The sequence below is a fragment of the Capsicum annuum genome, chromosome 5 (genome assembly GCF_002878395.1).
Source record: "Capsicum annuum cultivar UCD-10X-F1 chromosome 5, UCD10Xv1.1, whole genome shotgun sequence".
Taxonomy (NCBI): domain Eukaryota; kingdom Viridiplantae; phylum Streptophyta; class Magnoliopsida; order Solanales; family Solanaceae; genus Capsicum; species Capsicum annuum.
The window spans coordinates 80,451,616-80,464,447 of record NC_061115.1 but is presented as its reverse complement, the minus strand read 5'-3'; positions in this window follow the sequence as shown (position 1 = coordinate 80,464,447).

Here is a 12,832-nt window from a genome sequence, read left to right as displayed (position 1 = left end):
TCCAGTAGAGTATGAGAAACTGAATGGTATTGATATCCCTTTTAATCATCAGTAGGTTGATGAGTAGGGAAAAGAAAAAGAGAAGGAAAAAGGAATAGTGGTGAATACTCTCCTAAAACCACCACCTCCTTTTCCATAGAGATTGAAAAAGAAGTCTGATGAGATAAGGTTTAGTCAGTTCATGGAAATGTTAAGAAGTTGACCATAAATGTGCCCTTGGTAGAGGCACCTGAGCAAATGCCAAGATATACTAAATTTATGAAGGATCTGGTGAAAAGAAAAAATTTGTAAGCTACGAGCCGGTAGATAATTTCCAACATTGTAGTTTTATTTCTACTAGATCCTTGGTGTAGAAGAAGGATGACCCAGGAGCATTCACTATTCCATGTACGATTGGGTCACTGGAATTCACTAAGGACTTATATGATCCAAGAGCGAGCATCAATTTGATACTGCTAGCTGTTTATAAAAAGTTGGGTTTGAGAGACCCCACACCCACCAATATGTGACTCGTGATGACGGATAGGTCGGTTAAGTGACCTATTGGTATTTTGTACGATATGTTGGTGAAAGTTGTCAGCTTCATATTTTAGGCAGATTTCGTCATTTTAGATTGCGAGTCAGACTTTGAGGTGCCCATAATCTTGGCTCAATCTTTCCTTGAAACCAGAAGTATATTGATTGATCTGTGAGCTAATGAGCTCTTATTTAGGTGAATGATGAAGTGGTTCAATTTAATATATACCAATCAATGAAACAGCATAAAGGAATGAGTATGTTTTCAATGGTTGATGTATATTATGAGGATTAATAAGAGGTGCCAATAGAGGAGAAATTTGTTGTAGAGCTTCTAGTTGTAGTGCTTATAAATTTTGATCGTGAAGGCATTGAGGAGTATGAAGAATCTTTTTGTGCTTTGATAGGAATGGGTTCATACTATTTTTCTCCTAAGAAGCTAGACCTTGACATTGCTAATCGACCAACACCACTGGCTAAGCCATTCTTTGAAGAGCCACTAGTGTTAGAATTATAAGAACTGTTAGGGAATCTAAGATACGTGTTTATGGGAAATGGAAACACGCTGCTCATGATTATTTCAGCTGATTTGGGAAAACAACAGGTGGAAGCACTTATTTTGGTGGTCCAAAGGTATAAAAAGCAATAGGTTGGCCTATTGTTGATATTATTCGCATTTCTCCTGGAGACTGCACTCATAAGATACAGCTTGAGGAAAAATATACTCCAACCATCGAGCATCAGCACCGACTTAAACCACCGATACAAGATGTGTTTAAGAAGGAGATTATTAAGTGGCTAGATATAGGAGTGGTTTATCCTATTTTCGACAGTAAATGGGTAAGCCCAGTCCAATGCGTGCCTAAACAAAGGGGCATGACTATTGTTGCAAACAAAAAAATGAGTTAATTCCTCTCAGGCTGGTGAATGGGGGAGGGTTGTAATGGAATATCGCAATCTAAACTCATGGACCTTAAAGGTCCACTTCCAAATGACTTTAATTGATCAAATGCTTGATTAGTTGATAGGAAGAGGGTTGTGTTACTTCTTAGATGGCTATTTGGGCTACAATCAGATCTATATTGCTCCTGAAGATCAGGAGAAAACGATATTTACATGCCTATATGGCACCTTTTCTTTCAAGAGGATGCCATTTGGGTTATCTAATGCACCAGCCACCTTCCAAAGGTGTATGATTTCTATTTTTTTAGATATGGTGGAGGACACCTTGGAGGTGTTCATGGATGATTTCTCTATGGTTGGAGATTCGTTTGAGCTTTGTTTGGAGAGCTTATTCTTGGGCATAAAATTTTAATTTGGAATTCAATTTGGCGCTCAATTAGGAAAAATGTCATTCATGGTGAATGAGGGAATTGTTCTTAGGAACAAAATTTAAGAAAAAGGGATAGAGGTTGATAGAGCCAAGGTTGAAGTTTTAGAGAAAGTACTACCTCTTATCTTAGTGAAGGGTGTGTGTAGTTTCCTTGGGCATGCTGCCTTTTACCGGAGGTTTATAAGGGACTTCTCAAAGGTTGCAAATCACTTAGAAAACTTTTGGAGAAGAAAGCTAAGTTTTCCTTTGATTATGATTGCTTGAAAGCATTTGAATGTCTTAAAAAGAAGCTGGTTGAGGCCCCTATAATTGTTGCACTAGATTGGTCAAAACCTTTTGAGTTCATGTGTGCTGCAACAGGTGTTTCCCTTTGAGCTGTGTTAGGACAAAAAAAGGACAAATTGTTTCATCCAATATATTCTGCCAGCAAATTGCTGAATAGACCTCAAAAGGACTAAACTGTCACTGAACAAGAGCTTCTTGCTGTAGTCTACGCTTTCTAAAAATTTAGGGCATACCTACTCGAAACAAAGGTTGTAGTACACATTGACCATGCAGCCTTGACATATTTGATAGCTAACAAGGATGCTAAACCAAGTTTGATTAGATGGGCGTTGCTGCGCCAAGAATTTTATTTTGAAGTCAAAGATAGAAAGGGTTCCAAAAATCAAGTTGCAAATTAGCTGTCTAGGATGGACAAGGAGCAAGCATTTTGTAATGATAAGGAGATAAATGATGCATTCCCTAATGAGGAGATATTGGCTGTTGCTATGAAGAAAATTCCTTGTTACGCTTATTTTGTAAACTATATTGTGAGTGAAGTCATTCCGAACGATCTCTTTTTCCATCAAGAAAGAAATTCCTTCATGATGTGGCACGCTACTTATGGGATGACCCGTATTTTTTCGGTGATGCGCTGAAAATATTATAAAGAGATGTGTGCCAGAAGTATATTTATTAGCTATATTGAAAGCATGTCATGCTTCCCCATGTGGAGGTCACCATGTAGGTGACCGAACTTCTAGAAAGATGTTGTAAAGTGGCTACTATTGGCCAACTCTATTCAAGGATGCTTACGAGTTTATGCTAAAGTATGACCAATATCAAAGACATGTGTTGATCTCCAAGAGGCATGAGATTTCTTTGACTAAGATGCTCGAAGTAGAATTTTTTGACGTTTGGGGCATCAATTTTATAGGCCATTTTGTAAGTTCATACGGGATGAAGTACATTGTAGTTGCTATGGATTATGTATAAAAATAGGTTGAAGTCATTGCCTTATCTGATAATGAAGGAAAGAGAGTTATTTCATTTCTCAAAAAGAACATCTTCTCTTACTTTGGAGTACCACGTACGATTATAAGCGACAGATGATCTCATTTTTGCAACAAAGTATTTCAAGCGGCTTTGGCAAAATATGGGGTGAAATAGCATAGAGTTCTGACCCCATACCACCCAAAAACTAGTGGGCAAGTAGAGGTATCAAGTTGGGAAATTAAGGCCATCTTAGCTAAAATGGTTAATGCTAATAGGAAAAATTGGTCTTGGATGCTCAATGATGCTTTGTGTGCATATCGGACTGCTTTCAAGAAACTAATTGCCATGTCGCCATATAAGCTAGTTAATGGCAAAGCATGTCATTTACCAATCAAGATGGGGCATAAGGGTTTATAGGCTATCAAAAGATTAAATCTAGATTAGAAGAGGGGAGCAAAGCTAAGATTAGGGCAATTGAATGAGATAGATGAATTCCATCTCAGGGCTTACGAAAAAGCAGAATTATCCAAGGAGAAGATGAAGAAGTATCATGATCGAAGGATTAAAAAATGAGACTTCTAGAAACATGACTTAGTGCTTCTGTTCAACTCCAGGCTCAAATTATTCCCAGGTAAACGTAAGTCCAAGTGGTCAGGCCCATTTAAAGTTAGTCAAGTCTGCCAATCTGGAGTAGTCAAACTTGAAAATAAATACAGAAGCATCTTCAAATTCAAAAAGCAACAATTCAAACTTTATATTGGTCCAAAAGACCCAATAAAATGTATTGCTACTATCTATCTCGATGAAGTCTAAATAATCGAACGAAAACTTAGGCACTAGATGGGAGGCAACCCACCCTTCTAATTATTTTAATTATTTCTGATTAAGTGTAGGTGATCGATGAACTAAATAAGTGGTTGGTTTGAAGCTTAGGGTAAAAGTGGGCCATGTCATAGGTGGTAAGTTTAGGAGTGTCGGAATCATCATAGGTAAGTTGGAGTGGTCAAAATGTAAGGATCGATTCATGATTCGTGTTAGAGTTGTGACTCGAGTTAGGCCTTATATGGAGAATAGGGTGCATGACGTTCAAGTTGCATAGACCATGGTAAAGGCGTCACCTAACATTTAGCCTAAGCTCATTGCTTCACATATGCAAAAATGGGTGGCATGATGTGCGCCGAATACCTTGATATGGGGGATTACATATGTGTCGTACACCTAAAGTTGTGCTATAACATATGCGCTTCCGAAGCCTCTGCACATGCTCACTTCCTCATCTGTGCGATACCATATGTGCCACAAACCTTAAGTTGTGTGATAACGTGTGCGCTGCACAATCCTGCGCACATGATCACTGCCTCAACTTTGCCATTCCTTATGCGTCACACACTTCAACTTGTGAGATAACATGTATTCCACATACTTGCACTTGTGCGAGAACTTATGTGCCACACACCATAACGCATATGCTTACTATCTCAATTGTGCGATGCCTAATGCGACGCACACTTAAACTTGTGCAATAAGTTGTGCGGCGCACACCCTTCTAATTTAGCATAAATCCAACTTTTCTTTGGGTGAACCCAACCCATATTTCATCCTTTAAATAGCTATAACACTCTAAATGCTCCAATTCACTCTTAATTAGGCCCAAAACCGTGAAAAATAATTTTCATCTCAATATCCTCTGACTTTCAAGCTTCTTCTTTCCTTAAAATCTCAAGAATTCTTCCTTTGTTTCTTCAATCCTCCATCTTTAAGGTAGGTTTTTCTTTCTTAACTCTTAGATGTTGTGACTTTATCGTTATAGTTAATTGATTTATTGAGGATTATAGATTAAACTCTTACTATAACTTTGTAAAAATAGTTTTGAAACTCTTTGGGATGAGGAACACTATTATTGTAGAAACTACCATTGTTGTGAATTTTTATTGGACCTTTGAATTTATTGTAGGTATTTTTTTATGAGTCGTGGTGTATCGCAGGTATTGAGTTGTGGAATCCATCCTTTTTTGTTGAGCATGATGTTGAGAAAGTGTAGGAATGTCATGATATCTTTGTATTAAGAATGGGGAAGTTGTAAAGGATCATTTTGTTCCACCATGAATTTATTGAAATGAAATTGGTGAAGTTGGTGTGGAGAAATAATTGATTTGGTGAAATAATTCTGTTATACTATGTGAAAAGTTGAATTGAAATTCTTTTATGGGTTGTGGGGGTTGATGGAATGAAATTGTCAATCAAAAAAGGAAAAGAAAAGCCACCATCTGAGTTGTACATGTGTTAAGAATGTGTGAATAATGTCAAATCCTAAGATCAAAGTGTATGTCGGCGAAGTCTGAGTACCCGACAACATTACATAATTGAGTTATGTCAACAAATTAAGTGTGGGGTAGTGATTTCACTATCCCTTTCTTAATTGTAGTGAGTTTTGTTTAGTGTGGTTGACATGATTTTACGATGCACTCAGGGGATATGGCTCCCAAAGGTAACCAGGGCAAAGATAAAGCATTCGCATCTCATAAGAGATAGAAAAAAGCAAGAAAGGAGAAATCTACTTCTTCCTCTCTTAAAGTGCCTCAACGCACTTTTCGTATTAAATGGATCTTAGAGGAGGATGGTCCAGAGTGGTATAAGAATAATAAAGTAAATAGATATGTGCAACTAGGTCTGATTCAAAAATAAAGTTTGGTGAGGCACTGCCCTCACATTATGGCTAGGATCATAAAGCTGAAACTATACTTCATCTTCCAAGATATGGGTGAGTGCAATCTAGATTATACTTGGGAGTTTTATGCTAATTGGTCCCCAAAGACTTGCGGAAGTGAAGTAAAAATTCAAGGGAAAATCCTACATCTGAACGCCAATTTTTTCAACTCTTTCTTAGGTACTCCAAACGTGGATCACTCCAGGTTGAAAGAATTGTACGACATGCCTCCCTTTAGATCCATCATGCATACTTTGTGTGTTTCAAGGTCTATGGCTTGGTGGATCTATCAATAGGACAACGGCTGCCATAACGCATTCCCATATGCTTTTGTGAACAAAAAAGCTCACATCTGGCTAAGGATAGTCAACTCTAGCTTGATTCTGGGAAAGAAGTTCACCAAGATCTATCGCGATCGAGTATGTTTGGTCTATGCTTTTATGACTGATGTTCCTATCAACATTGGTGCAGTGATACGTACTTCTATGCACAAAGCAAGGATGAAAAAAAGGATAACATTCAGTTTTGGAAGCTTATTGATTGTCATTTCAAAAAAAGAAACATTAAAGCAAAGCCAATGGATTACAAGTTGCCTCAGATCCAAAAGAGAGTAGATGTCACAAAGGGGAAGGATCCAGAGACCAGCCAACGCACAATTCTTACCACTGCTGAATGTCACGCATAAGATGAGAGCTTCTTCCGCCATATTTATGGCATGAAGAATGTGTGCCTACTGATGCAGAGCTACGAAAACTAGATTACGACTACCCACTTAATGACCATACTAGAGCTATGTGTTGAGCGAGGACTAGTTTTGAGGAACCATTAGATGATGATGTACCAACGGATGAGGATCGCCGACTGTTAGATTCTCACATGAAGGTTGACTTTAGTGTGGAGGACTCTGAGGATTATTCTGATGCAAGTGGAATAACCCATGCTATGGAAGAAGAGTCCTACTATCTAAGTTTTTGTTTATGTCCTTGCATTGGGGATAGTGTTGCTACTAGATTGCTTACTGTTTTGTCTTCTCTTTAGTGCATTTTAGTTTTCCATTTTTTATTTTTTAGTTTAATGCATTTGTTTTGTTTCATGTATATTTTATTTTGTTTTTTTAGTAACAGTGAGATGTTTTTCTCGATGATGGATGGATGACGACCGTCTTAAGAGAAGATCAGTCATGTGTAGGACCTAACAAGTAAATGTAATTTTTTCTAGTGGGCCACACCGTAGTATAAGCATGTGATAAATATTTACTGTTGATATGCCTAAGTTCTAGTTTATGACTCGTGTGGTGATTGTTGGATTAAAAATAAATTCACATAAGAGACTTATGTGTGTGCAAAGGTATTCATATATTCCTTGTTGCAATTGATTCTATAACTTGCCTGGTGTGTGTAAAATGAAATAAAGAATGTTGTTTAGGAGATGAGTTAGGCACTTATTTGATTGCCATTTTTCATACACTCTTTTGAACCACCTTGGTGCATAATCTTAGCTAGCCCTATTGAGCCTTTAACTTGTTCTTCGGTAACCTCGTGTGTAGTCTAATCCTTTCTTGATTAACCTTAACTTGATCAAAATCTCCTAAGCGCTTTATTAAAAATTTTGTTTTAGTAAGGAGTTGTAAATAAAGGAGAAAGAGGTGAAAATGATGCCCCAATGTAGTAGTTTTTGGTGTGAATCTGATATCATTGGTTGGGAGTGTGATATTTATAATAAAAAAGAAAAATAGAGAAAAGGCATAAGAAGTTGCTCAAAATGATATGATGTGAATATGATAAATACTCTCGCTATAAGTTATGTGGGTGATCTTTGAAATGGGGTGAAAGAAAACTAATTTATGAAGTTTGTAGAGTTAAAAATTGGTTATTAAAGATTGGTATTCATTGTCTAATGTAGTGTACTAAAGCGCTTAGGGAAGATAGTCATTCTTACTAGCCAGAATAGTTCCTACCCACCCCTTAGCTTATATTACAACCCGTAAAGACCTATATGATCCTAATCTTAATGTTGTAATATTAGTGGAGCACTACACGAAGGGCAAACATATGGTTATCATTTGTAATTTTACAATTCTTTGTGAGAGTGAGCGCAAATTTATTCTTCTAACCCATTGTGCTAGAAATTGAATTATCGTGTGCGATAATGGATAACTCTTTTGTTGTGAGGGAACATGTTTGATGACAAGTTGGGTAATTTATATGATTTCTTTTCTTAAATGATATGCATGAATTTTCCAACTCTATGAGTCTATTCTTGAGGATAGGTAGTCTTCAGTAATGGTTCATGAATCTACTTCTTGTTTCATATTCGCTGTGTGAGCCTATTTGAGCATCTTGTTTCTTCTTTATGGGTCTTAGATCTTTTGTGTGTGTGCAACTAGATAATTTGTTCGAGGACGAACAAAGCTTCAAGTGTGGGGTGGTGATCTTAGGTGTATTTATACGCCTAAGCACCATAACTTACCCATATTTTAGCCAAGTTTTGAGAACAAAAGTGCCAAATATCTTATGTTTTACTCTATTATGATGTAATTGAGATAACCTACGTGATTAGCATAATTTTAGGTGTTAATGAGGTAGATAAAGACATGATAGGACTGTGGATTGCGGATGACAAATCGCACAAGAGGAAAAGTTGCTTGTTGGATCAAATGTGACGACTAGAAACTATGTTAAATACTAATTTTTCAGTTATAATTAGTTTGGGGACTTAGAAGGAAATTATGAGAGAAGAGATTATTAAAAGATGTGATGCTGAGTTTTTATTTAATAATATTCATTATTCTGTATTAGTTTTTGAAGAGAAGAAGGGCAGCTTAGCTTGGGAGAGAGAAAAAAATATTTTTTTTTCTATTATTTCTACTATTTGCACATCAAGATCATCTTCTATTTTTTGGTATGATGAATATTTCTATTGTGATTCCCGTTTTATTCATGAGTAGCTAAGTTTATTAGTTAGGGTTATGGAAGCATTGTAACATACAATATATTACTTTAGGTTTTTGAATTTATCATGTATTGATCTGCTTATATCAAACTCTTATCATTTATGTTGAATTCTCATGGTTGCAAACATAGAGGATATGCTTTAAAAATCAACTTGTTTGATAGAAAGGCTGAGGTTCGAAAAGAGAGTAGTGACAAGAAACTAAGATTTCCAACCCCAATTTTATATGTTAATGCCTTAACAAGATTAACTACTTAGAGATTTCCTATTGTTTTTGTAAACACTTTTTATTCTAGAGAACTGAAGTCAATTAGTCCTTGATGGTTAGGAAATATTAGGATTATGTTATTAAAAGCAATACATTTCTTTGTAAACATGATGCATGTATGAACTCGTAAAGCCCATAATTAGAAAGTACTGAAAACTACAAGGTGGACATAACCCTAGCTTGTTATTTCTTTGAATTTGAATACTACTACACATATTTCATTTTGTTAAACTGAAACCATTAATTTGTGAACTAAATCAAATTCCCCTTTTTTTGTTTTGCGAAAATAAATGATTAAAAATCAACTAATCTTCTTACAACTTAATTAGTACCATTTTCCCATTGGGATTTGACCCCAACCTTGTCGGGTTCTATAATTGACAGCGACTACTTACTCTCTCGTAAGAGAGGTGTAATTTGGGCGTATCAATTGTCCAAATGTTCTATCCCCTTATTATGCTAACCTAATTAGTAGTTTTTCTTATAAGTTAGATAGGTATAACGATGAAATAAGGGAAGAACAATATTCTAGATCCAATAGTTGTGAAGAAAAGCTTCATACTTTTTTGGACTGAGTAAATAAAATTAAGCAGAATGTGCTCAACATACATCAATCTAACGAGGTTCTTGGAAGGGATATTTCCAAGATACTGGAAATAGGTAAGGAAACAAATCTCTTAAATTCCATCATCACCTTTCCCACTTTCTAAGAGGAAGTTAATCAAGAAGAGAAACCCCAATATATGGTGAATGATGAGCTTGGTAGTGAAGAGTCCTCTGTGATTTCCCAACTAACTAAACCAAATGTTGTTGAAGGTGTGGAAGTCAAGGATATAGTGCTAGAGTCAAAATAAGAAGAAAATCAAATCTCTTATGACGACTCTAGTCTATTTTAAGGAGAAGATGCTAACAAAGATACAACCTCTAAACTAAAGGATATACCTACTTCACACCATTTTTCACCACTATGCTTGGTGGATTTGATGAAAATTCATCCACACAAGAAAATTATGGATTTTGGGGAGAAGCAATTCTATCCCTACATTTTGTTGTTTGCCATTCCAAATAAGCACACGAGAACCCCACACCCCAAGGCCAAGGACCTCAACTTCCAATGTTCAACTAATGGCCTATCGATGTTTTAACCATTAAAAGAAGTCGAATCAGAAATTTGAAGTGAGATTAGGTAAAATGTTAAAATTTTCAAAGTGGAGGGATAGAAACCACATCACCATATCACTCTATCACATTTCATCTTGGAAGATCTGAATTTTTTGTCTCTCTACTGCTCAAGTCATAGAGAGCGAAAGTTGGGATGGAGAGACAAATCTTCTAAGTGAAAATACAAATGATAGTCAAAGTGGTGTCCATCACGCCATGAAATTGGAACGTATAATTGTTTTATGCATGGTAAATTAGATTATATTTTTGTTGATTCATAATCCATAAAATTGTAGAGTTATGCAGAGTGTTGAGTTAAATTGAAAAGGGAAGGTATACAATTATTGCATTTCAAATTAAGCAGGGGAGTGTGAAGGACCAAAAAATTGGTCTCAGTTACTATGATCATGGCCCATATAACATCGATTTTTGTATCAGAGTGTGTGCGATCGCAGAAATTGGACCACAACTACGGCCAATGCAACTTAAAAGACCATCCGACTGCAATTTCTCCTCCACTCCAGTTTTCAAAATTCACCCAAATTTTCCCCAAATTTTAACTGTGTGTTGAGTGTATAAATGTGCATTCCATTCCATTTGCATCATCTAACTATGTATGTGGTTTCAACTCTCTTAGTTTTATGTATGTTTTCGGCTTGAAACTTGTTTTTAAGAGAAGGCCTGAAATATTGTTTCTAATTCTAAAAATATATGCAAGTTTAATGTTATTTTTGTGGTTAGATGTTGAAGTTTATGTACACATCAACGGGGAAGTCTTGGGTACTCAAAATTTGGCAATTAAAGGTTGAATTTAGTATGTACACCATGTGGTTGATTAAATACCCCAACGAATTCTATATTACTTTCTTGTTATTTTGAGAGCATGATCAAACATATAGATGTGTTAAGTTCAATTAGCATGATGATTGTTTGATTAGTGGGACTCAATATTTCATTAAAATCTGGTGTTTCGGTGATGTTGAAAAAAGTATAAAAAATGGTCTCAGATATGTGATTACAGTCAAGGGTTCAAGATTTCTATAATCGAGACCTATTTTTTGCTTAGACCTAAAATTCAACATGCTCATTTCTTACCCCTGACCCACTATAAAATTTTCACATGGGTTTATGTGATTAATCTTTACTGGTTTTAGTGTGTGAATGCTAATGATCGCCTGGATTATGTTGCTTACACGTACTCAGCCACACAAAATAGGAGACTTCAACAACACCCATTTAATGTCTCCACAATGTCTAAGCCTCTACTAAAGTGACCTTTTAAGGACCGAACTACTTACATAAATGGGTATTTTCTTAGACAAAATGAAGGAGAAACTCCCGAGATTCCATGCCAAACTTACTTTCACTAGGTTGATGGGCTTTTACCCAGAACCCTGCTATGTGAATAAGAAATGGTTGTGCAAATTCTACAATAACGTTAGCGTAGTATCTATCACAAACCCAGTGATTACAAATAGGGGAAAGGAAGTGTATTTTGGTGCAGACCGAATCAATGAAATATATGGGCTCCTAAATGCACACATGGCTCAATTCCCAAAAAAATGTATGAGATAGGGACCTGGATGGCGATCATATTAAGTCCTCGTAAGAAAGTTCCCTGTGATTCCATGAAATAGGGTATCACTATAAATGGCTTTATAATAGAGGCCGAGGTTTGGTGGGCTATTATTTGCAACAGAGTATTGCCATGCACACACATGAATACCATCATAGACTTTTAATCTAGGATAGTGGGTTGTATATTGTTTGGCATAACTTGAGATGTGAGCTAAATTGTGATCTCATAGTTGAATCACTTAAATAATCATGAGTGTACACTTGTTCTCTTTCCTTCCCTTATAACTAAGCTATGCAGGAGTGTAGAGGTAGAGGAATATTCTACAAAAACCTGGGTGCACCCAGGATGCCATATCTTTCCAATTAAAATTTGGAGTGAGGGTGCACTTGATCAGAGTAAGAAGAGAAAATTGACTTAGGAAAGTCGATAGCTGAGGAGTCACTATCATGAAACCAATTGATGTTCCAGCTTTTGACAAAATATTTTATATCTTTTAAGAGGGATAATTGTACATTTTCAAGCAACTATGGTTATATTTGATATTGGAGTTTAGTGTTGTCAGGGTAAGGACTTAGCAGGAAAAAGAACCTATAAAAGCAATTGAAAAAAGGTGTTGATTGTCAAATTGGCGGATCGTCAACCATGTGATAGACGGTCAGGGTTTCCGTCAATGAAAAGCAGAAGCTTCTGAGTTCCAGACCCTTGAGATGGTTTAGGTGACGTAGCATCGATCCCTCAATAGGTCATCAACCTGGTCGTCAGATCAGAAATAGAAAGCATCACACTGAGGAATAAAGCGACAGTACAAGCTACAAACTGTCAGTTCTTTGATTGGACATCAACCTGGCTATTGGAGCTGAATCAGAACACAATATCACAGGACGAGTTGCGATGAACCTAGCGGCGGACTGTCAGTGATTTGACTGGCTTTCATTTATCCGTCAACCTTAAAGTGGCAATCCTAGTTTTGAATTTTAAAACTGTAGTCCCTGGAAGCATATAAATACTCAATTTAGGTTTTTATTTTATGTTGATTTTACTATATTTCCATCTTTTTGA